This window comes from Zingiber officinale, chromosome 6A, assembly GCF_018446385.1.
Source record: "Zingiber officinale cultivar Zhangliang chromosome 6A, Zo_v1.1, whole genome shotgun sequence".
Lineage (NCBI taxonomy): Eukaryota > Viridiplantae > Streptophyta > Magnoliopsida > Zingiberales > Zingiberaceae > Zingiber > Zingiber officinale.
Genome location: NC_055997.1, coordinates 84607412 through 84612843, shown reverse-complemented (window position 1 = coordinate 84612843; position 5432 = coordinate 84607412).

Sequence of the window (5432 nt, the reverse complement as noted above, 5' to 3'; positions counted from 1 at the left end):
GAGCAAGTCGAGACAGCCGCTTCTCAGCCCCGAGCGTCAAAGCTTTTGCACCGATCGACAGCCTTTTATGTCTCTGCCATCTCTGCCTTTCGCCCGCAACGGATCCCTGCCAAACTGCAGCAAATCTCTGCATCCAGCCATAGCATCGCCAATCACGCTTCTTTCTCATCTGATCATCTGAGCTCACACCAATGGAATTCTGGTCTTCACTGGTGTCTCTGAGCTCCACCCAATCACCATGAGTTGAGCTGATCGATGCCAGATCACCGCCAGATCGCAGCCACGACTTTGCTGCTTTAACAGGTTTACAGTGGAACATAGCAAAAGTCTCTCTGGTATCCTCTACTAATGAAGCTCAATTTGAAATCAACCAATTGCAAATTACCAGTAACCTGCACCTCAAAATCTTGCAGCAGATGGTTAGAAATATTTAGGCAAAAGCAACTTTGAATCAGAAAGAATCGGAGAAAGTGCATGCAAAACAGATTATAGTATGGATCGTCCGCAGACCGATCCATACGCTCAAATCTCTTTTCGATCGTTCGATCGGCGGACCGATCAGACAACCCGATCGGTCCTCGACCGATCGGTGTCACAAGATAAGCCCGATCGGTCTCCGGACCGATCAGCATCAATCGACCGGTCCGAGACCGGCCAAGATCTGATACATCGGTATTCGCAGATGCTATCGAAGTTCTCACCGATCGGTCGGCGGACCGATAACACAAGATGCTATCGGTGTTTACCGATCGGTCCGAGACCGATCGTGGCACACTTAGTCATCGATCGGTCGCCGACCGATCACCGCTACTTAATCGATCGGCCATCGACCGATCCAAGGTCGTGATTTAAGAGGCAAGCTTCCAAGCTTGCTACCCTTAATCCTGAGAGACCGAGCTACCGAGCTCTTCTCCGACTATACATGCCAAGTTTCCATACTTGACTTCCCAATACCGATGTCCGATCACCCTTGATCCATCTGGATTTTCCTGCCCGGCTTCACTCACCAGGACTTTCCAATTGCTCGGCTTCACTCACCGTGACTTTCCAATTGGCTTCACTCACCAGACTTTCCAATTGCCGGCTTCACTCACCGTGACTTTTCCATTGCCTCGCTTCACTCACCGGGACTTCTCCGTGCCAAGCTCCTTGCTCGGACTTTTCCCAATCAGATTAATCAGGTCAACCAAGTCAACCCTGATTTGTCTGAGTTAATTCAATATCTGATTGAAACTTAAATCAGTGTCAACATCAAAACAACATCCAGGTCAGACTGTATCAACAATCTCCCCCTTTTTGTTGTTTGACAACACGATTTAAGTTTAGATCAGAAATGCTTTCATATCCATAATTTTAGGGAAATCGGGATCCTCCCCCTAAGACGGATATATCTCAAATATCTTCTCCCCTTTTTTTCATATTGAGTTTACAATTCGTCTCTAAACTTCAAATACTCTCTCCCCCTTTGTCAAACACCGAAAAGGTATATATATATAAAAAAAATATGAGGACTGACAAACACCTCCCCCTTAAACCCATATCATAATCCACAAAAAGAAGTAAGATATGATAGAACTCAAGCAATGTCATATACATAGCATGAAAAAGATATCATAGGAGTACAAAACGCATGAAAATAAACATAATGTCTAAAATAGCAACCATCCAGGACAGGCAATCAACATCGTATCTAGAATAAAGTAGCACAATCAACAATCAATCAAAATCAACTCGCATCCTCATCATGAGGAGCAGTGTCATCAGCAACAGGATAAGAGAATCCCTGAGGGGGCACGCCGCTGCCTGAAGATGGATCGTCTGTAGAAGGCTGAGGTGGTGGGTGGCTGGCCATCCATCCCATAAACGCCTGATGAGTAGCCAGCTGATGTCTCTGTAGGGTCTCAAAGCGTCGGTCAATGTGGAGACGTAGACCAACGAACTCAGCAGCCACCATCTCCTCGTGGCGATCAAATCGGTCCTCCAACTCCGCGATCTGCCAGCGCAGATCTGGATCCGCCTCGACAAGTGCAGCTGGAGCAGGAGCACGAGCACCCTGTCGTGGGAGTGGTAACTCACCCAGTGCCCTCCCATCCATCCACCTAATGGTCCCATCCTGACTGAGGATGCCAGATTTGGAAAACGCACGCTTCCCAAGTCGACAATCCTGGCGAACCATCTTCACCAACCTCCCCTTAGAGACATCTATACCCAAAGTCTCGAGCCAATCAGTAATGACATGCCCATAAGGCATATAGACATTGTCGCCGCTTGGCGTGCTATGGAATACGATGGATGCATAGATATTGGACATGATATCAAAATCTAGATGCCGACGTAACCCGTAAAGCATCAGACAGTGATACGGGCGAATCTCTGCCAACGATTTAGTGGTGATCGGTAGAAGACATTGTGTGACCACTTTAAAAAGGATATAGTCAGGAGGAGAAAGGCTAAGGGCTGGAAATGTGGGAAAGTCGTCATCCAACTCATTTAATCCATCCTGTCTGGGGTGTCCAAAGAAATACTCATAGATTGAGTCAGGTGAGGCATCGAGAGGAGGAGGCACGGGGTCTGGCAAATCAGGGTAGAAAGAGAGCAACCCCGTACTTACACGACAAGCCAAATAACCCAAGAAGTCAATCATATTGAAATCAACGTTTTGCTTAGCCACTCGGGTTCTATAATTACCATCCAAAGTCTGATGAAGATTATTATAGAATTCCGAGACTAAGTCAAGGTTGATGTCTCTCTCCAAATATACCAAGGTGTCAAGTTTGTAGTAGGCGATAGTTTCGGTTATGGACGGACAAAATTCGTTCATGTACTTCTTATCAACCGACCTACACGGGAGCAACTTGAAAATCCTGTCCTTAAAGTTTTTCTCAAACTGTTGGTTCGGGAATCTCCCCGAACTGGATGGTTGAGGTCGGGAAGAGGTAGGAACCTTAGATTTGGACTTATCCGACTTAGAGGTACCCTCCCCTGCAGATTTCTTCCTAAGGATGGGAAATGGGACATGACCGGGGTACACATGGGAGCACAAGACCACAACAGATGAGTACCGACCCAAAAACGCAAATGCAGTGAGAACTAAATTAAAAAAAATGCTAAGGATGAATAGAATGGGAAGAGGAAGTTACCTTGGAGGCATTACTTCGTTCGTCGGAGAAAGAAACGAGGGTCGGCCGGCGCTGGGAAGAAGAAACGAGAGAAGCGGAGAGGTAGGGTTCGCGTGAGACGCCAAAGAATGGGAGGTTTTAAGAGGGTAGGTGACCAACCCGATCGGACGGCCGTCCGATCAGGAGAAGGATTGAACGATCAGATCCTTGGATCGGAGATAGCGGATCGGTCCCTGGACCGATCAGGCATCCTTCAGATCGGTCTCCGGACCGTTCAAAACGCGAACAGAACCTATCGAAATTTCCTGATCGGTCCGCAACCTCTCTGTTCGATATCTGAACGGTCTGCAGACCGTTCAGATATGATTGTCGCAAGAGAGCCCCTGACCGGACTGTGGACCGATCAGGGAGTCTCCTGACCGGTCCAGCGACCGATCAGTGTCTGATACTTCAGACTTCTGATATCTGAAACTCGTATCAAAAGTCCTAAATTTTGTTCCAACAACTTCCTAGGATCCTAGAAGCCCATAGATTATAGTTAGTGATATCAGATGGATAATTCCTAATGATTTGCTCTCAAGAATTGAACTCATTCAAGGCTTAGAAATTCAAAATTTAAACCTTCTCGATTCTTAGCTTCAAAATCAGTGAATCTCCACAAACTTAGGAAATTGCTGAAACTACAATCTGTAGTGAAGCAAAGTCCCAAAACTGACATAGGCTACCTATAACCTATTCCAAAATTCGTCCTTTCTATGATTAGTTTCAAGTTTGTCAAAATAAGTCTTAGTTCCTAATACTTCTTTATCAACTTGTCCTAACATCAATCAAAGTCATGAAATGTATCAAGCAAAAAGTATCAACCACACACATTAACTATGTTAGACAATTTCTAGACAAAAGTCCAACCAAGATTCCTTGGTTGGAATGTATGAGTAAGATCTAGGAACCAAATACACATGAATTGTGTAATGGTGTTCCCCAAACTCAATTAATGTCTCTTCAACCTAATTATTCAAGGGATGCATGATACATTTTGAATAATTTGTTGATCCTAGCATCTCACCCCATTTCTAGCAAACAAAAACATTTTGTTAAACCTTATAGTGTATGTGAGATGTTCCCAAGTTGCCCAAATTTTTGTCCCAATTACTCTTGTCATTTTAATAGTCCTTATTGATCATGGTGAAACTCTAATGACCTAAGGAGCCAAACACATTCCCAACTCCCTCCTTAAATGACTAAATTCATTTTCCGGAAGGGGTTCGGTGAAATATCAGCTAGGTTTGACTTTGACTCAACATATGTGAGTGCAATGTCTCCCTAGCTACATGATCTCTAATGAAGTGATGACGCACTTCAATGTGTTTTGTCCTTGAATGATGGACTGGATTTTTAGTTAGGTTAATCGTGCTAATGTTATCACATAGCACTTGTACACCCTTGTAAGAAAATCCATAATCCTCTAAGGTGTGTATCATCCACAACAATTGCGATACACTCTCTCCCATGGCAATATATTCAGCCTCGGTCGGAGAGAGCAACACAATGTTGCTTCCGACTTGACCAACTAACTAAAGATGACCCTAAAAATTGGCAACCCCCACTCGTACTTTTCCGATCCAATTTGCACCCAGCATAATCGGAATCGGTATAACCTATCAAGTCAAAAGACTCGGTACGAGGATACCAAAGACCTACTCTTATTGTGCCCTTAAGATATCTCAAAATTCTTTTAACTGCAATTAAATGAGATTCCTTTGCACAGACTTGATACCTAGCGCACATGCCCACAGCAAAAAGTATATCGGGTCTACTGGCTGTGAGATATAGAAGACTACCGATCATGCTTCTATATTGCGTTAGATCAACTGGTTTTCCACTCTCATCATTGTCAAGGCGAGTGTTTGTCGCCATTGGAGTGGACACTTCCTTAGAGTCACTCATATTGAATTTTCTGAGCATCTCTTGAGTGTATTTTGCTTGATGGACATAAATACCATCTCTAGTTTGTTTGATTTCGAGTCCAAGGAAGAAAGTTAATTCTCCCACTAGACTCATCTCAAACTCACTCTCCATGTGAGTGATGAACTCATTTAAATAGCCCTTGTTGTTTGAGCCACAAATTATGTCATCGACATATACTTGGGCTACAAAAATATTTTCACCATCTCTACGTAGAAATAGTGTTGGGTCTATTTGTCCTCTAACAAAGCCCTTCTCTAGTAGATATGTTGACAACCTTTCGTACCAAGCTCGTGGTGCTTGTTTAAGCCCATAAAGTGCTTTCTTGAGCTTGTACACGTGATTTGG